Consider the following 23,695-nt stretch of genomic DNA (forward strand, 5'->3'; position numbering starts at 1 on the left):
TTTAACAGTTAGCAAAGCAGAGAAGTCCCTGTCCTCATCAATTTATGTTCTAGTTTGGGGAGACAGACCTCTATTTTAATAGAGAAACAGATTATGTAACATATTAAATAGATTTCTATATATGCATAGACATAACTTCTAATATACCAGGTGACGATCAGTAACATGAAGGAAAAGAAATCAGTATAATAGGTGTGATTAACGTTACCATATAATTTATCAGCCCAATCTAGAAAATGTTATGAGTAATAGGAGATATTATTAATCATAATGAAATGACAGGGGCAGAATCTGAGACTATCCCAGGCACATTGGAACGTATGTTTATTCCGATGGGTGTGCATGTGTGTAGTGTTTCAATAGCGTACTCAGAGAAGGTTTCACTGATTCACCGACATTTGAACTTCAGAGGGTGAGAACCCTGTGGAAGTAAGAAAAATGCAGGCTATCAATAGTGCAACGCGCAGTCGTGAAAACAAGTTGCTTTTTTACACACAGAGATTGAAGGCTACTTTTAGTTAAGGTCAGAAAAAGCCTTACGAAAGAGGTGACATTTTTGTTCGATCTGAATGACAAGAAAAAAACAGCCATGCAAATATCAGGAAAAAAACTTCCACGAACTTCTACCTTCAGTTAAGGCTGATAAGCTCCTGTTAGACTACCTTTCCTACAGAGAACAACCATAAACTCTGGACAAAATACAAGAAACAATGACCTGAAGACACTGAAGAGGGACTAAGGCGAGGCCGAAATTAGTGGGACTTGATACTTGAAAAAGGGAATTGCTGTTGAAAGTTTTCTATATTTATTGCTTCTAGCCTGAAGGCATGCCCCATTCTGGGTCAAGGATGGGGGTGGGGTGCAGGATGATAGCTAAAACTTTTATAGAAAACCCATAATTCTGGCTTGAAGAACCAAAAGACAGAGTTGGGGTGTTTTATAAGAACTGAAGAATCCAAATGTAAACTAAATGACCCGGGATTTAGAGCAATGGGTGGGATGCAAAAAACCTGAAAAGATAACGAACTTGTTCTTAGTACTGAGAATATTGTTCCTTCCTTCCCTTTTTCTCTCATCGAAGAATAGAAACTATAGGTCGCCCAGATAAAGATCACCATTCCTGGGCTTTCTGTAATCATTTGTGGTCATGGTACTTATTTATGATTAATAGGGTATACATAGGAGTAGTATGACAATGTTGAAAAGTGTCCTTAAGGACAACCCTTCCAACCTCCGTCTCTTCTTGCCGGTGAAGAGTGAGTAGAATGAGCAGCCATATTTGAGTATGAATCAATCCGCCTACCACTGGATTCTATTTATGTAAGAAAAATACACTTCCATTTGTTATTCTGCTACGATTTGGGGCTCATTACTACTCACACACAGAATCTCTCATACACTTCTTATTCTCCAGTTATTCCCATGTGTGCTTTTATTAAATGAATTATAAATGCTCAGGACAAAATGATTATCATTATTATTGTTGTTATTAATGATATTTTCCTCCAAACAGCATCGTGGCTCTGAAAATGCCATGTTCCAGAGAGCCTTAAGGTTCTACAAAAGATGCTGCAGTGATTCAGCAAACACGTGAGTCAGCATTTTTTAACATGCATGATTTACACGTTAACAGCCTTTAATGCTGCTACAAACACAAAAATTTACATACAATATGTTTGCACTTTGGAGACAAATTTTGCACAGTAAATTGAACATATCATGGTGAAAATCTCATAAGAGATCTCTGTTATGTGTTGAAATTGTAGAGTAGTGATTTAAAACTGTTACCATATATGCTTTTGTTTAATAAATCAAGGTTTCCTGAATATTATACAATCAAATAAAAAAATGAGAATAGTAGATTTGTATATAAGTAAAATTGCCACTATCATCTAAAGCTATGATTTCATAAATGCCCCTGTTGATCGAAGTAATTCGTAGTTCTCATTGAATAATTCAGTAATAATTGGGTTATAAACATTAAATTTGTAAAATAAATATACTAACAAAATACTTGTTTCATGTATTAGGATTCATGTAAGATTATATGTAAAATATTTCTCTATGAAGAATTTGAAAATCATGAAGCTAGCATAGAATAACTCTTAAACATTTATTCAATTTTCGTTTGATAAAAAATTCTAGAAGATTAACTTTGCTTTTTAAGAGAAAAATTTTTTTCTTTAATGTTGTGACATGTTTTCTTTACTGTTGAAACATAACGTGTATTCACACGATATGTTTATATGTTAAATTTCAAAAGTTAACTTCTTTTAAATCCACTCAAAATGAATAGAAGAGTCGGGTGTACATGTAGATGTAAATATATTAAATCATGTTGATTATGCCAAATCTATAAAATATGGGGTAGTTATATTGCATTACTTGTAACATGAATAAAGAGTAATTTGGATGATTTGGTTAACCTACTAAACATACAATATCTGTCTGCAAATTTTTCTAAAAAGTTGCCAAAACTTAGTTATGTCATGTTTGGAATCCTGTAATTATCTCTCAATTCCCTTTCAGATGGCCTCTGGCTACATGCTTCACAATGACCGTCTCTATTTTGCACAAATGCTCCTTAATATTAGCCAAATAATTTTTTTTCTCTTCACATCAAAATCTGAAAGAAATCAGGGTTATCAATAGTAAATCATCATCTCAATGAAATTGATTGACTTGTCTCTTGATGGCTAACAAAGTCCCTTTTAAATTGTTGGCAACTAGCTGAGTTTTTAGTAAAGGAGAGTTGAAGTCATTACCCTAAATTACTTCCTCTTGGAAATGCTACAGCATTCTATTGTATATCATTTAAATCATACTCTGCAGCTGTGAGCATATTATAGTTAACAATGCAAAGTCATAACCAAGCTATACACTCTATTTTCTCACTGATGATGTATCTGAGCTTTAGTTGAGAAGGGGGTGATAGCGCTTCCTTATGAATTCACTCCAGGAAGATCCAATTTCTCCAATGTGCCTTTCGCTTCCTTCTGATCTAGTCAATGCAATGCTGACCTTCTGTCATCAGATTTTCCCTGAGACTAGAGAGAAAGCAGGGTACCCAACGACAACAAAAGAACAAACTCATCTCACGAAAAGTCCATATTAAAATTGTGATTGGAGTGTGATCATATCTCAGTGATTCTGAGAGTGAGAACAGAGAATAAGCAGCCAAATTCCACTAAAATATGAAAAAAAGAGACACCTTAATGCTTCTCTAGTGAAATGCAGCCAGAGAACTGTGCAGTTCAGCCCCAAAGAAGATTGTCTATAGTGATCTATGAAGATTAAACCTCCTGATTCTGTCCATTGGAAAAAGATTTATATACGTATGTGTATAAACATACATTTAAACATCCTTAAAATGTAAAACATCTTTGCTTACACACACACACACACACACACACACACACACACACACACACACACACATATATATGTTTCTGTTCATGTTGAGGTTCTTGCCTGCCTGATCATTCTTTTAATATGTAAGAAAGCTGTGGAATAAGCAAAGTACAAAACTAGAAAGAGAGTTTGAAAAGTGTTACATTTAGAAAGTATATGATTTTGGTGTGTTTGACTAAAACCTACTTGTAATGAAAAACCAATGACAATTTTTAATGATAAATGTTTTGTTTTGGAAATTCCAGTCACCTGTCAATTTTGGTCATTCTGGTCATTGGTCCCAAGATGTGGAAAACTGAGCAAACTCAAAGTTTGTATTGACATGCCTTCTTTGCTCATCAAAGGTCCATACATTAGGACAAAATGACAACACAATACTTGAGTGTACAGGACAATTAACAGCCAGATTTCAGATCTTTTTATTCAGATGTGCTTTCAGGGCACTTTACTTGACTTTTGGCACTTTAGAGAAAAGAAAAAGAAAATAAACTTTTTTGTATTTGTTTAATGGAAGACATAAACAATAAAATCCAAAATGTTTTTTTTTTTTTATTTTTCTGATCCTCAGGTTATTTAGGCTAATATATGAATCGGTCTGTAACGTCAAACAAATTAACATAGTGTTTTACTGAAATGTACACAGTTTGATTATTATAGGGCATGAATATAAAATTCAAATCTAACAAAACGTTTTTGTATAATCTCTAGTGGACATTGGTTGGTTAATTATTTCATGATCATGGTTATTTGTGATATGGGGAAACCATTTAAAATTAAAAAATGCTCAATGTAGATGTAATTGCATTGCATTTAAGCCATATAATACTATTTTAAAGTGTTGGTGAGAAATGGAAAAACTTTGAAGGTAAATGGAAGCTGATTATGACTCTTTATCTTATAAACACATTGTATTTATTAAGTCCCCATGGTTCTCTTAAGCGTAACTAAAAGGGGATTATAGTTTTTTTTCCCCCATGCTACCGAAGTAATTTCTGCTTTATACCAGAATGCAGTTACTTTAGGTGATAAACAAATGGAGTTCATAAGCTGAAAAAGCAAATACATTCTTAAAGAATCACCCTACGTATAGTATAAGATGAATGTTTTTAGTGAGTGGTCTATATTCCAGGGTTGCCAAGATATGCTTTTAATTGTTTTTTAAAAAATTATTTTCCGTCAGAATGAAAAATCTACTTCCATTTATTTCAGGAGACTGGAAGACAATGGAGCAGAAGGAAAAGTTTAATGCCGGCACTGCAGTGTCTTGGAGCTAATCATTCGTTTGTCACCAAACACACACATGTAGCAGCGAAACATCCTTAAAATGTAAAACATCTTGCTTTTTTTAATAACCCCTCGTGGTATGTTTTTACTTTAGCAATAATTGTATTTTCTTTTTTGCACATTTTATTTAACAACATTGCAGTGCCAGATAATCGGTTCCATGTGTTCAGAGCACTAGCAAAGTGCCTAACGGAGAAACAATTAACTTTATTGGGCTCCTGTTATTGGCAGACGCAGCCTTACACCCTCTTGTTCATGGGGCAGAGCCACATATGAGCTGCAAAGAATTTGGTATCCTAAGTAATCACCCAGCAACCTGAATTGAGAGCCAAGTTGTCATTAAAAAAATCACGATCGTGAACGAGAAACAGAAGTTAAAGTCCACGACAAGATCGGAAGGTAAAGTTCACTTTTGTTACAAAAAGGGCAATGGTTCGTCCAGGGTCTGTAGCCAACGGTTGATGAGCCAGCGTAAATTTTTGCAAAAGAAGAACATGCAAATAACAGCACTTGAGTTACAGACGTTGAAACAATGGCTAAATGCAGTTAAATGCAAGGAGTAACATAGTTAGGTTTTATCAAACATTAACACTTGTACTGGAGAGTCCATAAAATTCTAATTGCCCTCTTCTGCAGAAAGCAGCCCCAAGAGGTTCTTTATGTACAAAGCAGCTCTGACTCATGCCGGGAGTGCTGTGAGGAAAAAACCTGCTAGCATTACTGCCATCGATGAGTCCAGGGAATGGTACCTAAGTCACAGTAACGGTGACTAGGTTGGGCGTGTGGAAACACAACCACCTCTGCAGTGACTCAGCCCAAAACTCTACGTTGCAGTGGACAAAATGATGTGAACAAATTTTCTCTTGGGAGAAGTGAACGTGGGAGACATACTCAGGGAGGGACTATCACTTGGCCTCAGATAATACCCTAAATAAATCTGAGCTGTGGGTCTGGCCCTCCATGAAGCACATGCTACATCCCAGACCTGGAAGAGCCAGCACCCGGAGTGCGTGGTCACCTGCCCTTCTGTGTATCCTTGTAACAAACTCCCTTGGTTGGACATAAGCTGTACAGCTCTTTTCTTTCAGGGCTACTTAATACACATCATGTTTTCAACGCAGTCATCAGATCTTAGAAGAGAAGAAGACTTCAAAGAGAAAGACTATTAATGAATGGAATGGATGTTAATGAATTGGAAGGAATAAAATTGTAGAGTTTGAAGACAAGAAACGGTCGGAGAAAGTGTCACTGATAACATGTCGCTCTTGTGAATCCTTAGCAGTTGTAAGCAGTGCAAAACACAAAGAGACTCCAGAAAGTTTGGATGGCTAAGAAGAGATTGGCACGTAAAAGAGGAATAAGGGGCTGGGAAAGACGCATTTCTTTATACTTTTGTTCTGAGTAGTTCCTCTTGAAGAGCATAACCAGAAAAGCACCACTGGTGCATAAACAAGATGACATTTTTTAAATCGTGGAAAACCATTTTATTTTTTGAAATGACACTTGTAATCTATACTAGTATTTATGAAAGTAGGACCCCCACTGAACTGATATGTTGGGACGTGATTCAAAGATTATTGCTGTTAAAAACAAATGTAACATTCTTTTCCTATGTTAAGAAAAACAAACGATCGATTTTCACGAATTAGTCTTGAATAGTTGAATAGTTTCTACTTACCTGTGTTAGAATCAAATGTGTTGGAATCACACTTGCAGTATGTAACTTTTTACCATATCGGTATTCCAGAATATTCCACCAATGAGAATTTCAAGTAGTAGCAAGCATAGGGGAATGAGGCCCAGATTGTCCCTTGACTGAGACCCTATTGAGAGGAATATAGTTGGCAGATAGCCTCTGGCTGCCACATGTGAGGGATGCAGGCCACGCCCCCTCTGGGCTCATGTCAGTAGCATGGTTGGCTATTAAGGCTCAAGATTCCTTTCAAATTCATGATTCTTCTATTCTTTTTTCCTTCAAAGGTATTTCTTCACTAGAATTTTTATATCTCCTTTCATATGGACATTTGTTTCTTAGAGGATTCATATTGATACTCTGATACTCAGATACTCTATATTTTAATTTTAAGAATTATCCATCTGCAACACAGGTAAAAAAAAAAACATGATATCTGTACTATCAGTAAACTATCACTTGGAAACATTGAAAAAAATTAACGTCACGAATAAGCTCAGATGGATTGGTATAGACTAATTTATAACTCGTAAAGAAAATGTTTTAGAAGAAATATAGAGAATTATATGTTTGGAACTGCTGGGCTGGAAACACATAGAAAGATCTAGAGTACACAATTTAAGTAAACAAATATACATAACTTTATCATATACAGAAATATACATAACTTTCCCACCTCAGCACTCTCCTGACAAGTAACTCTTCCTTGTTTATGTGTTACCTTCTATTAATGAAAATAATCATGTGCTTTATATGTTATCCATGTTTTCGAACATCATCATAGTCAGAGCTACACCTGAACTATAACTGCGCACTCAGACGTAGCCTGGTTTACGAGCAATGAGGTTCACTTTCAGATGTTTGCCACCCATCCCTGCTGTGATGCAGTCACTCAAGTAGTTACGATGCTGTGTTCAGAAACCACTCGAAGTGGTTGGAGCTTTTCCCCGGTCACCTTTCGGCATTCCCTTCTTTCAGCTACTAATAGAACTGGTTTCTGAAAGCAGGTCTCATTGAGCCTAACCTCTCTCTCCAACGACTTCACCCTCTATCTGGAAAAACGATCTTACTCAGGCCTCTGTGATCCTTTAAACAAGCTAAACATGTACGGATCTGTCTCAAAATGAAGTGCCGAAACTAATTAAGCAAAAAACATTCTCAAATTCTCTTGGTCTTCTCTTCCAACCACCCAGAAGACATTTGGATTTTTGGATTTTTTTAGCAGCTCCACGAAAACCAGACTCTTTTCTTGTTCTCAGGGTCATGTGAGAAGGGAAATTGATTTCATATTATATTTTGCACTTCATCGGTTTTGCCTCCCCTGTTGAGAGACCCTGTTAGAACTAAACAAAAGACATCACTTTTATGAAGTGCCTATAACTCTCTGTCTTTGTCGGGTTATAGAAAAGTCTGCCGGTTGTGGACAGCTCGAATTCAAAGTGCTCAGTGAAGCTTGCCCGGTAGAGGCCAGCTCAGTAAATCATATCTGACAGCCTTTTGTTAGAGAACTTTTTCAGCTTGCTCTGAGTCCTTCTGTACGGGCCCTAGTATACAACCCCCTGCCCGCCGTACCCATCGCTATTGGAACCCGTGCTGAATTCACGCGTGATGATTGTAGGGTACTTGCCAGCACCGACCAGCCAGCCTAGTTATGGACCCCACTTTTTGAAAATAACTGAGAGAGCCTCTCAAGTCTTTTCTTTGGATTTGCACTGCATCGATGATATCATTGTAATTACTTCGGGCATCTCGCTGATAATGAGTTCGATAAATGAAAGGAGAGAAAACTCAAAAGGCACTGCTTTCTGGGCCCTATTTCCACTAACTAATTTTTTTTTTTTAATTTTAAAATCAATTTGTACTTTTCAAATAGAGTTGGCATTGAATATTATTTTATATTAGTTTCAGGTGTATAGCGCAGTGGTTAGACATTTGTATCATTTACAAAGTGATCCCCCTGATTAGTCTAGTACCCACCTAGTTCTATACATGGTTATTATAATATTATTGATTACATTCCCTATGCTGTACTGTACATCCCCATGACGGTTTTGTAACGACTAGTTTGTGCTTTTTAATCCCTTCCCCGTTTCCACTCAGCTCCCCAAAGCCCCTCCCGTCTGACAATCATCAGCGTGTTCTCTGCACCTATGAGTCTGTTTCTGTTTTGTTTGTTCATTTTGTTCTTTGGATTCACAGAGGTCCACTAACTTTTGAGAGAAATAAAATGTGCGAAAAATAATGCGTGCCCTTTTAAAGACCAGGAAATCATTTCACCATAGCTACTTTTCTAACTCTCAAGAGATAAAATTGTCAGTGACTCAAGTTAAAGTACCACCCTCTATTCTTCCCTAGGATGAGAAATGAAAATTGTCTCCTTCGATATCATTTTTTTGTGAAGACAGTGACGTTATTTCCACTTGGATATTTGGGGTAATAGAGTCAAGGTCACTCTCAGATTCTTGTCCTTCCCCCAGTCCTAATTCTCACCCTTGACTTCTGTTCGCATAGGAATGTTTGTACCTGCCAGATTGCTTTTCTATTTTCCATTTCACTGATAGCATCTTTGCAGTACGGAAAGCTGTGCCCCCAATGCCTACATTTTCCCATACAAGTCATTTTCATCTGACTTTATGTTAACAAGGAACTTTAATCTCAATATTTATGTAGTTTTCGCACAGCCAAAGCCTTCAGAAACAACCGACATTTTCATATTTCATATGTACATACAACTGTGAAATAGTTTAACTTGGTTTTTTCCCAAAGAGCCATTTAAGAAAAAAAAAAAAAATTTAAAGAATGGAAATTGTAAACCCTGTGATCTTAGACCAATGTGGTAAAGATATTTCAGACAGTTTCTCTAAAACATTATGCTCTTGTTGGAGAAAAACCATCAATATAGATGAAAGTTACATGGTAATATTATAAGGTGATTAGTTCTTAGTGGACAGGAGAGCAATGGACATAATCCATGAGGTTAGTTTCCTGTGCTGATGGCTCAAGGTCTGTATCAAAAAATCCTAATGCTGTAGTTTATCTCTTCTTTTAGTTTTTTATGTAATAAAAGTTGTAACAGTAAAATTGTACGGAAGCCAAAAACATGCATAACGGATTGCTCTATCTCCAGTTGGCTAGGAGCGAATCACTTTAGAGTGTCTTTTTTGAAGTCACGGACTCCTGCGTAAATGGTTATTTAGGTACAGACTTCGGAGGAAAACCGAGAGTGTCGCTGAGGCAATTACCTCTAAAATTCAGGCAGAGAAATACGGTTATGAAGGAAAAATGAGTAGTTGAGTTTTGTTTCTATTTTCTCTTAAATCGTTCATTCTTGCTGTCTCCATTAATTTGATAACATGGAAAGTACTTACTTTCTTTTTCACTGCTAACAGTAATTGCATATCAGGGCCTGAATTAGGACCACTTCTCTGCAATCAAAATCACCACCAAAAATCAGGCCCCCAAATGGCCTGCAGCCAAAATAAAAGCGTTGGTACTCAAATGGAAATTTAAAATCCTAAATCTACACTTCACGTGGCTGCCATTGGGCAAGCCCCTTATTAACTTCTTTATGCTTTGTGAGACTTAAAAATCATACCCGGCCCTCCTAACTCACAGGGTTGTTACTGTAATCGAATGAGATAAACAACATGGAGATCGTTTGTTATGTGCCATGTAACTATCCCCTGATACGTTGATAGAAAATACATTTTGGATGGTCCGATATCATAAATAACCCCTGAACGTTTATTTTTAAGCTACAGTAATGCTCTCTCCATCTCTAGTAATACTTTGTAATTTTAATAGTCAAAGGGAACAAGAACTTTGAAATGCTGTGTACTGTGCTATAAATAAAATATGTTGAATGGTTGTTTAAAAGCATCACATGGACCAAATTCTTCCTGCTGTTTGTTTTGGTAAATACAGTTTTACTGAACCAGAGTTAGCCTATTCATTTACATATCGTTTATAACTGATTTCTCTCTGTAAGAGCAGAGTTGAATAGTTGCGACAGAGACCATATGGCTCGCAAAGCCAAAACTGCTATTTAGTCCTTTACAGAAAATTTTGGCCAATTCTTGGCTTAAAGGGACAACATAGGAACAAAACCGTTCCGTCGGAAATACCTTTTGCATCTATCAAATATAAGTGTAGATTTGTACATTACAAGTTCGCAAAGGCTATTGGGATTTGGTGAAAAAGCGTATGATGTTACACACCGGAAAAAAAATGTGTTTGCCTGAAAATGCGTACCTTGTCTGACTACAAATTTGGTAGCATTCAATGGCTTAAATATGCTGACGCCTAGCCAGAATGATTCCATGGTGATGGGGAAGGCAGTCCTTGCTTCACAAATGAAACCAATTGCAGCTGTCATCCACTGTCACTTCCATTTAATTATTAAAATAAAGACAATTGGTTTTGAACGCACAGAACATCGGAGATTTGAAGATAATTATTATGAAATAATTCTGCCTAGAAAACTAGTAACAGTACATGATTTTTATTGTGTGCCTGTCAGTGTAAAAACCTGACTGTCAAGCCCACTTTAAACATGGATATAAATAATAGGAGGTTTTCTTGTGCTTTTGAACTGGTAAACTGAAACAAGTAACAAACACACACCTGCAGAGGAGGGAGCCAATAACCTTTATGTGCCACACGGAAACACTCTTTCTTTAAGTGAAAAACTCATGACCAAAAAGAGGGAGCGTTGATAGGGGTAGAATTCTGTATAGTTATTTCCATGATGAAGACTAGCATCCTTGGCTTTCTCTTCTCGGCACAGATGTCCATCTGCATCCCATCTGATCTGAATAGCCAGCTCTCTTGGCTCACATCTCTTTATCTCAACTGTGTGCTCTTTCTCTGGGCCAAACTCCAGTGTCACAGATGTATGAAGAGGGAGAAAGCAAAGAGAATGTAAGGGATGGAAAAGTCTGAGCTCAAATTTATCAACAGGGCCTTATGGGTACTGTTTATTTCCCTAAACTCCCACCTGTGCTGTTGTAAGTCTAATGGCCAGACAGATTTGGCAACAAATCTCCATTCTGTGAAAGAAATTTTTAGGAATTTATGCCTTACGAAATAAGCCTTATAAATGTTGAACATGGGATAAAACATTCACAGATGCTTTATTTATTGACTTAGCTTGTGTAGAAATGGGGAACATGATTCAGCATTCAATTTGCCACAAAGGAAATCTGAAAAACGGATCAAATCAATAGAATCTTACTTTTCACGCCACCTCTCAAATCTAATCCTGCGTGGCATCAACGAAGCATTTTATTTCTTCTGTCTTAGAGGGTAGACTCTGGCAACTGGCTTATTAGTTAACACTTACACATTTTCACATTTTCAGTCTCAACTCTGGAATCGTGGCACAAAAGCGGTCATAGACGATATGAATAGGTATGGCTCTGTTCCAATCAAGCTCTACACAAACGGTCAGCAGGCAGGATTTGGCTCACAGGCCATAGCTTGATGATCCTTGGTGTCCCAGACTGTGCGTTTTTGAGGACAATGTATTTCCCTTGTAATTGTTTTTTCTGTCCAGCAATATTGTCCTTCAGCCTGAAGAAATCCTTTCAATCTTCTTAAAATATTACTGGCAATTAATTCTCTCAGCTTTTGTTTGACTGGCATTGTCTTTATTTCTCCATCCTTTTTGAATAATGTTTTCCCCGAATTTAGAATTCTAGGTCGACATTTTTTCCCATCACTTGAAAGGGGTTGTCTGATTGTTTCTAGCATCCATTGATGAGAAATTGGTTGATTTCATGTAATTGTTCCCCGACGCATAATCTCTTTTTTGCCTTTGGCAGATTCTAAAATTTATCTTCATCTTTGCTTTTCAGCTAACTAAATATACAGTTACATGCTACCATACCAAAAAAATTTTAACACAAGCAAATCGATGGGGGAGAAGGCTCTCTGGAGTTTGGCCCAGAGACCATGTGTGTGTCGGGGGGGGTGGGCGGGAGGGGGTGATTTACCCTTCCCCTCTTAGTTCTTCTGATAACTAAAATTATATAGGACAGGTTCACAGAAGAAAATAACTAAATCTAATTGCATATGTATGGACGGCGGTTCCATAAGAATATGGGGCCCTAGTACAAATTGGGCACATGGGGCTCTTACTTGCCACTTTGAGCTAAGGAGAAAGGGGAGATTGTGGTTTGGGACTTCAAAAGGGAGGAAGATGATTCACATGAAGATGAAAAAGCAAATGTTTGGTAAACAAATGTTTGCTGGACCGTCTTTATCAATAAGACAGAGGCCTGGGATTAAAGAGGCCTTGCTGGGTTCCTCCCTGTCTATCACACACTAGTTCTTATTAAACTACGGCTGTCTATGATGACAGCTCCCCCTCCCCCAGCAGATCTTCTATTTAAATTTTTAGGCAGTTAGGGGGAAGGTCAAAGATTCTTCCTAAGTCTTTTTTTTTTTTTTAATAGCCATCTTAAAGTAATCAATACTCCAAAAGCATATTTTGAGGTGGCATATTCTGCTCCCCTTCAGTACAACCATTATCAACTGTCAATATGAACCAGCCAGGAAAACAAAGAAGGGTTTAATTAAAATATTTATATTAAAAATACTTTCTTATTTTTAAAAAGTTTGTTTTATTTGCTCTCATGAGATAATGGTTCAGTTTAAATTGTGCTGTTAATGGTAGGGCACATTAATTTTATGATTCTGAAATTTCCAAGATGTTTATGTCTATGAGATTTATCTATTACATCTATGAAAACAGAAAGACTCATTCAGCATCAAAATAAAAATCCCTAAATCACATTTAAAATACATAGGATCCTTCAGATAAATTGTCAGATAGATGCTGGCTCATGTTGTTACATCAAATTTTCAGCTGTTTGTTTGCTTAGGGCACGGTTATCATTGTATCTGTTAGTAGGACCCATGTAAAATGGATTTAAATGTAATACAATAAAAATGACATGGGATGCTACAGCATCCTATTTGAAAATGAGTTCTAAATTATTGGATGAAAACTTCCATTCTTTTAACAGACAAAGACATAGGTTCAAATGCCTAACGGGAACATATAAGGGCAGTATAAGATTTTTCCTGCTGCGCGTGAATATAAGCCCACTTTTTTTTGTACTGAAAATAAAATAGAGATGGCTAAGCTTTCGAGTCATACATCTAGGAATTTATTCTTACCAGGTCTATGATTTCAATTGGCAATACCCTCTTATTAATAACAACGATGATAATTGTATCTATCTAATTTTTATTTTGAAACACAATATAAAACAAACAGAATAAATTAAATTTAAATTGAGTAAGTTAGTTGAATTGAGGCAAAAATCAACCACGACCTACGTCCATAGTTTTAATCATATGTTATATTTCCTCCTCATGTATCAGAGAGTTTTCAATACTGACAAATTAGAAATAGCTTCTCCAAGAAACAGAGCTGGAGATGGTGGGTCAATACAAATAATTCCATCATTCAGCCTAATACAATCTAGTCAGCTTATAAAAAGCCCTGTTGAGAAGTATTGCGTTAGAGAGGTTGCAATTCAAATGAAAGTATTATGGTTTCATCTCATGGTCAGTAGTATGAGGTTCTGTTATTCAACATGCCACAGGCCGGTTGCATATGTTTTTACAGGTTAAGCGGTTCACATGCGTCCTATGCGTGTGCATTTGTATGTGTGTCAGAGCAGGGCAAGGGGCTTCTTTTTTTTCCCCTTTCTCTTCCTCTTTATTTTCTCCAGGCAAGAGTCTGATGCCAAACTTATTTATAAAGTTCAGCTTTGGGGTCGTGAGAATTGTGCTGCATACAACCGACAGTTCCTGAGGACCATGAAGTTTTTATGCTCGTCTTTCTCTTTCTTTAGTCTCATGTATCATAATCTCTTGTTCTTGACCTGCCCCAACTATTATTTAGAAACATATAGGGGAGTCTGGACACAGACAGTAAGAAATCCAGCTTATGACTTGAGTTTTACTGCTGGGACACATTTGACAATATTTTGGTGAGTTTTTGCCGCAATGGGATCTATTCAAGCCGTCTGAGGATGGTCTCCCTTTGCGCTAGCTAAATCTCTGGAGATAAAAATTATAGGAGTTTTGGAGGAGAGATGCGGCTATTCTGAGATTTTCCTGTAATCGAACAAAGGAGAGTAACGAGAAGGAGATAACTTCATTCTGTTGAATACGATTTTCTGTTTTCTGTCAGACATGGTTCAGACACGTGTCAATTCATTTGTGGTTTCACTTGACAACCTTAAAAATGAAAGAATAAAGAAATCGCCATGGAAAGAATGCTGAATACAGGACAAAGATCTAGAAAAAGCATTTCTTAATTAGAGGTCAAAAACAGTCCAGGCCACAATTTCCGGCAGCGAGTATATTATATTCTTGGATAATTAGTGACTTCAGGGTACCAACTAGTTTCAGCAGTAAAAATGAGAAAAAATATATAGAGATAATTTTCAACTTACAAACAAGCTGTTTGGGATTTGTTGTTATGTCAATTGCTTGAAACTCAGAACACGTTTTCCCTACGGAAACAATGATATAAATTGTGGTTAGGTTCTTAAGAGAGTCAACAAAAAGTCTGTTTGACTAATGATGATTTGAAACATAGGATAAATGGCATTTACTCTAGGTCCAGGTCTTGGCGACAAGGGACCCAGGAGAACCACTGGCTGGAGGAATAGGGGAAAGAGACTTCTCTCTGGTGGTCCAATACTGAACCATCGAGTACAAAACATAGATATTGCAAAATGGCAATTGTTGGGGGCTTTTTCTTTTAACAATAAAAGGTATTTATTGTGTTTGGAAGTTTTGTAAAAGAAGCGACTTTAGTATCACCATAAAATCTCAAATCAGGAATAACCACTATTAATAAGTTTGTGAATGAGCGAAGAAGATGATTGCGAACAAAATTGATGGAACAAATTCTCTCTCTCTCTCCCCCGACCCCCGCCCCCTTCCCCTCCTACCCTCTCTCTGCATATGAAAAACTCTGGAAAGATATAAATACATTTTTACTTATATAAGTTGTGTTTGCTAAAAGAGTTGTCTGCGATATCTATGATACTTTTCTTGGGACAAGGGTTTCCAATTGAACTTGCCAGATACTAGAGTATCTGCTCGTTAAACCTTTCGATATGTATTGCCAGCGGGCCCTTGAAAAAGTGCAAGAAGTCTGAAGTGAGTGTGTCTTCAGCACCAGTTCATCTTCGCTTCCTAAAGGCACCCTTCCCCCTCCTTTTTTTTCTCCCATCTGAAAGAACTTGGCACATTCTAGACTGTGTAAACCTCTCTACTACACCTGCACTGTAATATTTTATTACTCTCTTATATTATTACTCACCCTATTGCATTATTACTCAGAGTTCTCCTTATCCAAATTACCACCAGTTTTCCAAAAATTGCATCTCCATATTTATAAAAATCTCCCACATAAGTGTATCTACGTTGATGAGAAAAGATTTGTTTTCATAGTAAATACATATCCTGAGGAGCGAATGTTTTCTACAGTTTGCTTTATCTACCATTCAAGGTGAAGAAAGGGCCTATTTCAAAAGAATGCTTAAAATAATGGATTTCTAAGTACAGAGTGGCTGAAGATGATGCATTACACTGAGAAAAATCCTTATCAATAGCCTGAATAATATTGATATGTTTGACTTAGCCCATGTGTAAGACACAATCAAGGATGCTAATGACTTAGGTTAAAGGGCTTCATTCAGTATTATTTAAAATACATTAGAAGAATAGACACAAATGTCAACTGTAACACATCCATGGGAAGAAATAAACACTCATAAGCATACTACAGGTAAAACATGTTAACGGCATGCAGAATGACGGTGACGCAGTGTTTAAAGAAGCCTAAGATATAAAAGTTTATATCTTCACAAATTTGTTAAAATCGGACTCATCTATCCAATGGCAAATATTTTGTTACTGATTGTAAATAGCAACTTAAATTTTCCATTTTGCTTGTTGCTTCACAATGAGTGTATACAGCTCTCAAAACCTGAGTTATGAAATATTTTAATAGTAAAATCCTATGGTCAAAAGTCAATAATAAACTCTCTGAGCCTAGATTTAAGGATTTTTTGGTTCGTGGAAAACCAACTTCAGGAAAACGCAAATTCAAAGAGCGTTGGTGGATCCGTAAAGAAACAGCATCTCTCTTTCTGCCTTTGCCATTTCCCCATCCTTCAATAGTGCAGGTGCTCCGTTCTGTCCTCATCTCCCTATTGCCTAAATAAAAATAAATGAATAAAGTCACACAGGCTCCTTGTCGTCGCCATGCTCAGCAACAAGCATTTCAACTGGGGTTTATGAGGTAATAAATTATTGTTCCCTGTCCTGGCAAGTAGCTTTTTTTGAAAGGCTACATCCGGTGTTTGGGGCACCAGCTTTTATTATGCATTTCATATTGAAACCAAGGTCAAATTAATTGACCTTATCTATGTGAAAAACCAGCTGGTTGCCTAGAGAAATAAAATCTTTTACAGAGACTTTAGGGCAAGTAAACAAGAGGAAAACTCAATCCGATGGCAGCTGGAACTCCAATTAGAAAGAAAGTAAATTTGGAGGAATTTAATTTTTGAATAATCAATTGAGAATCAATAACAATTCTGTTTTGTTTAAGGAGTAGAGCCACCGAGATTCCGAAAGTCATCCGCATCTTCACACGTATTTCTCGTATTTCTTCACATATTACAAGTTTGTGAGATTGAGGCAGAGAAGACATGAGACATGTATTTTGTGGACTCTGAGGACAAATGTAGCAACCCTTTCAATGGGAATAACTAAACCATCGGAGTCTGAAAGAAATCATTTAGGCTTAAAAGAATAAAGGTTAGAAAAAACATTTTCTTTCCCCCAAAGAAATGCAAAATAGCTACTCTATGCTTTCTGAATTTTCTATTATATATATATCACCACAAAGGCTGCAAAATATAATATAGTGGCTTAATAGACTAAAAGAGAAGGTTATTTTATTTTTCTAAAACATCTGTTTCTCCATTTTCTCATCTGGCATATAATAATTCTCGTATCTCATAATGTTTGAAAGAATCAAATCAGACAATGTAAATAAATATCTTAGTGCTTAAGGTCTGGCAATAAGCAATAAAAATGTTGGAGTTTTACATTACTTTTAAAAAGAGGTGCGATAATTATTGCCACGTTCACTCAGAACAACAAAATGTAATTTGTCTCCACCAGGAACAGGCAAAAATGTAAGCTTATGTCTCCAATTTCTTAGTTTACTGTTTTATTTCTTTCCTTTCTAGTTTATGTATACAAATATAGACCTTGACATAGTTTCATGGGAAAAATGAAAATGTCTGCTAGTTAAAAGACATTTTGATATAATTGAAAATTTTCGACTCTAATATGTGCATTTGACTCATATATGTGAATTTATGTGGATACACCCTACCAATCCTAGTGTCTCTTATTTTAATTTCCGAGCAAACTTATGACTCTTTGCCGTAAAAAAAAAAAAAAAAAAAATATTTTAATTTATCATATGTAAACAACATGGGCAAATTGGATTTTATGGATGAGATTTCGCACTGTAGCAAAGCCCACATCAGGTGGGAGCCTGTCGCATCACCCAGTATGGAAAAGATTAAGCCACTGAACACACATCTGCTCAGTGGAACGCTGAAAAAGTTAATGGCTGTGAAAAAGGGTTTGAACTTCTAGCTAAGGTCAGAAACAGGGTGATTTAGTGACTTTAGTAAACAGACTCTCAATGAGGTAAAATGAAATTTGGTTTCGTTTGGACCACTACGTAGAGAACATCTATAAAGTTTTCAGTGCTCAAAGATAACTTTAAGGCCCACTTAGAATGTGAACTGTTTGTAAAAATCAATTCATTGTGTTATTCGATAATAAGTATATCTTTTTATTTTCCCCGACCCAGGATGTAATTTTAGAAATGGGGAAATGGAGATGAAATTAGTCAAAATTAAAAAAATTAAAAACGACCCTCGGCTGCCAAGGACTGACCTCACAAAGGTCGAGCTGAAGCCTCTGAAATTAATAGAAGTGACTTTCATGTTTTCCCTAAATTCATATGCAAGTGAATGACATGACTTCAATCTAGAGGCAAGGTTGACAAAATTACAAAACTGTGTTAATAAATATGCTTTTTAGAATTTCTCTGTGTGTGTGGTTTTCTTTTTTCTTTTTTTTTCCTTATCAGGTAGGTGTGGGAGAGCGAGAAAGGAAGTCAAAACAAAAGAAGAATAGCTCAGAAATCAGCAGAAGAGATAAAACTATTGATTTTGGAGGCGGGTATGTAGAGAAGAGGGAAAGATACAATTAGATGCCTCTGAAAAGAAAAATTCTTTGTTTTTCCAAAGATGTAATAACAAAAATGCTCTCTACTCGGTAGAAAGGGCTGATGCCACGTCTCCAGAAACCCGTGTACAAGATGAGGGCACAGAAATGACCTCATAGGGAATGTATTACTGGGTCTGGAGCCATCAGATGGAGCCATTGACTTATCAGATTGGCCATAAAATTTTGAAATTCAGTTCACAGTTACTAATATTTCAAAGGCATTTGTATTTCCTCATGAACCTTGGCGGCATAACTAGGCCAACTTGGGGACCGAGGGCCGATGAGATTCCTTGCGCCCCCACGTCTCCACGTTTCCTGGTGGAAAGCTGGAACGTGCGTGAGCGGTTTTGACTCCAAGTACCCCAGGAACCGCCAGTGAACCTGAAAGCCCCCACATCTGGCTACAGCTTGCCCTTGTTTGCTTTCAGTCCTGCACACAGACGACCACCCTGGCTGAGAATCTGGGGATGGTCCAGCCTTCTTTGTGCATGGCCAGGAGAGGTGGGGGATCTGTCAGCCCACCTGGTCCAAGGGTGAGGTCCGCTGCATTTTCAACTCGCCTTTGTTTTTGTTAGTGTTACTCCTTTTGAAAGGAGTTTCTGCTGCAGCAAGTGCACATTCATCATCATTTCTCTTTTGTTTATTCCTTCACCAGCAGGTATAAACCATGCTCCAGCAAAGGAAAGGTCAGTGCTTTATCGAGATGCCCCGAAACTCATAGCTTCGCACAACAGAAGCTTCTGGTTTTGATGCCTCCAGTAACGGCTTATTTTCACCAGATTTTGTTTAGCTCTTTGACAGTGCAGATTGTTTCTCTTCCAAAAAATTATCTTCTGTCTAGAAGAAAAAAATTGAGTAGAAGAGAAGTTTCTCAAAGATTTTAGACTATGATAAAGTAGAATGTGTTCCACTTCAAAATAAGTATGTAAGAACGAGACAAACATCATAGAAGAGTAAGTAACCTGAAAGATACGGACGGTTGTTAATAGTTAAAATAATGAGCTACAACTCTTTATGTTTTTCAGAAATCGATTAGCTTCTTTCTTAGTTGTTGTTCCCAAAACCCATTAGTTTTAGTTTATTTTTTTAATAGCATATATACAGAACTGGAAAAAAAGTCTATTAAGAAATGATCCTCTTAAAAAAACAAAATACAAGGCACTGCAAATTCTACCTTTTTTCCTTTTCTTTCAAAAAATATAATTTTCTGTGGAAACTCTGCAATTCTAGGGATACGACAAAAACAAAACGAAACAAAACAGAAGTTAAAAGTAAAATTTTAATTTATTGCAGTATTGTGCCCATCTCCAAACAAATCTGACATATTTCTGAATACGAATGATATAATGAAAAGTTATTGTCTCATATATTTGATATACATATCTTTAAGTATATCAAGGAACTAAAAGTTTCTGTTGTATAAAGAAAAACAAAATAAAAAATAGAAAACAACAGAAACAATCTAGATCTATGCTTTCTTCTTTCTCTATGGAAAATACGTAGATAAGGCCTATAGGAAGAATGCGAGTTATGTTGAGGAATCGCAGCGCCAAACTGCGTCTCTAGTCACATTCCCAACATCCCGATCTCCTCAGCAGGGTTGTCCCTCTTCCCTCTGGCTCACATGATAGATCCACACAAGTCACTGCACTGCCTCTGACCCACAGAGTCGTGCCTGGCAGAATTTTTCCAGAGAATCTTTCTGGATGGTAAGTGTCCACAAGCCATTAGGCAGGTGTCCTTTGACCAAAAGTGCTGTCTTGTAAGTGTCCAATGGCCAGTAAATATGTTCCTGATAACTCTGTAGATGTTGATTAATGTTTAAAGGGAAATGAGAAAATGGAGGCAATTTTCCTCTAGGCAGAAAGGATTGATTCTCAGAATGGCCTGAATTGCTGATAAAGTACTTTATAACTACACATCTAAGCCTGCAAGCACTAACGGCCTTGATCTATTAAGTGTAATCCCTGGAAATGCCACTTTTTGGAATTTTTGCTCCAAATAACCTACATTAAGATTAAATAGGTGGGCATGAACATAAAGGAAAGGAGAGTATAAAGGGGCACGTTGTAGTTCGAGATAGCTAACCAAATGAATCTTTTCAAGATTTGTATCATTGCCACCTATGTAGTTGGCAGCCGACATGGAAAACATTGCTCATACGTCTAAATTTCAACTGCAGAAAATGTGTACAAACAAACAAAACCAAGCAGACCCTGTTGTTAGAAACGGCATTGCATGTTAATAATCCGTTAGCAGGAAATGTTTCTGTATTAAGGCTGTTACTTCCTTAAATATTGATGGTAGATCTTTTCTAGTTAATAGAATTATTCCTTCCTGGTCTATGTCTTTTTTTCTTACAATTGGGACAGGAATTTCCCAGACATGCAGCATCTTTTAACTTGAAAAGCATGTACGGAGGTACTTCACACATGACATGTATCTAAAAGCTTGTATAACTCAGAAAGTGGACAAGAGTAAATCCTTATTTGTGTGTTTCAGTACCATCAGCATCTAGAACACGTGGCATGGGGCACTGAGTCAATAAATATTTGTCAGATGATGACTGGATCACTAGACTTCACTTGTGTTGAGTCTCATATAATCTTTCAGAAAAAAAATTCTGGTTTCTTTCCGGACCTGTATCGATCTTTATTGAGAGAATTTATGCAGAATACAGAGAATTCAATTGGCATAGTATTCAACACATAACTTGTCATAACTTGTCTGAATTACTCACACTAACGACTGAATAATGAACTGGAAACCACAAAGCAAGTTTGTTTTTTGTTGTTGTTGTTTTGAGCTAGGAACCCATTCTAATTTATTGGTTTTAGAGTTTGCCTTCCTAGTTCACCTTGCATTGGCCAATATTAGAAAGTGCTTTTATGTCCTGAAAGAAACAGGGCGTAAAAAAGAAAGTAGCTGGAAGAATGTACATTGGCCAGTTCCATGGTCGTATCCAGTATACACGGCACTTCTGCGCTCAGACACATCACCCACATTGAAGCACTGACGGCAGCAGACTGATCATTCCAGCCTTCCATGCCTTGGTAGTTTCAGACATTGCATGCTACACTTACGTCTGGGGAAAGATAGATGTCTGTTAATTCTCCAGATGTGCTATCTGTCCAACCGCACTTATATCCACGTCTGGAAATGTTTAAATAAATGGCTGAATTTTTTTCCACTTTATTTCTGAATATCTCAGTATCCTGGATTCCTGTCCACAGCCAGTTTATATCTTTCTTGATCTTCATCACAATACTAGGAATTCTTCCTGCTACTATATATATAATAATGTCATATCATAACCTTTTTCAAATGTCATTTGTTTTCAAATGGTGGTTTTTAGCTCTGGATGAAGAACGAATTTTAACTGATGTGCTGATACTTCCACCTAGTGGCTAGAGTGAAAAATACATATTTCTTCTCAGAAACAACCACTGGATCTTCTATAATTCAATCGCTTGGCAAATATTTCTTGAGTACATTCTAAATGTTATACACAGTGAACAAAACATAATAAATAAGTCTCATTTTAAAAGTAATAGTAAGATAACTCATTGAAAAACTACAATATACGTACTGAAATATATAATTATGTATTCAATATTTAATAAGCGATACTTTTGGGGAATGATTTTATATTTATAGAATGATTGCAAAGATAATACAAAGACTTCTCATATACATCTCATCCAGTTTCCTCTTATGCTAACATCTTACTCTTCTATGGTGCATCTGTCAGAAGAAAGCGATTAATTTTGGTACATTACTATTACCTATTACTATAGACTAAATGTAGACTTGATTTAAATTTTACCGGCGTTTCCACTCATGTTCCTTTTACGTTCCAAGGTCCCATTCAAGATACCACATTACATTTCATATCACGTCTCCTTAATCTCTTCTTAATCTTTTTTTTTTAACGTTCCAAATTATTATACCTTACCACAATTATTATTTGGATAGCAAATTAAGAAACAAAAATGAGGAACAGGAGAGCAAGTACAAGATGTTTCACTGTGGGGAAATTAACTATTATATTCTTATGATGTTATTTTCAAGGCTTGAAAGATTTTAAGAACATTGAGGAAATGACAATGTAAGGACAGAATGCAAATGTGCTGAGATCAGTTAAAAATAGAAACCTAGGAACAACGTTTTCTTTGTTCTTCTCTGGTTGACCTTTGAGCGTTGCTAACATGCGACCAGTTCGACCGTGGGGATCCCAGTCAGGGAGCAGGATGAGACAAGAGCCTAGTGACCAAGCTGCTACTTAAAGAAAAAATTAAATTGGAGGAAGAAGCAATAAATATTCCATCTAAGGAGATCAGAAGAAAGAATTGTGTGGTTAAAAAAACCAACATCCTTTCAGAGCCCAGATGTAGATGTGTATCTAGTGAACTTACATTTCTATAGCCCACAGTGATTTATACCTCTCTAGGTATTCGTAGTTGGCAAATAATAATTTCTCATCTGGGGATGCTGTAGTGTGACTTTTATATTTAACTCATAAATATTGCTGTTAAAGTGTCTACCCAACCACTTTGTAATCACTTATAATTAAGAATGTCTCTTAATTCTATCCTGTTATGTGTTTAGCATAACAGGATAGCACAGTAAGACAAAACTCATTTCATTCATTCATTCATCTATCCATCCATCCAGCCAGCCAGCCAGCCAGCCATCCCCCAAACGTTTACTCAAAGTTTACCCCATGCACATCATTTCTTTAGTTACTCAGCATGCAGAATAGAGGAAAAAAAAAATGCCCGATTTCATGAAGCCTCACAGACTTTGAGTTAAAAAGACAAACCTTTGGATTGGCAATGAAAGAAAACCCTTCTCTACTTTCCTATTTTTCACTACTTGTTCAATCTGTTTGTTCCGTCACGACTTTCCACAAGCAAGCCCGAAAGTCTTTTAAGAAGCTGCTTCACGATCAAAAAGAAG

The sequence above is a fragment of the Pteropus medius genome, unplaced genomic scaffold (genome assembly GCF_902729225.1).
Source record: "Pteropus medius unplaced genomic scaffold, Ma_sr-lr_union100, whole genome shotgun sequence".
Classification (NCBI taxonomy): Eukaryota; Metazoa; Chordata; class Mammalia; order Chiroptera; family Pteropodidae; genus Pteropus; species Pteropus medius.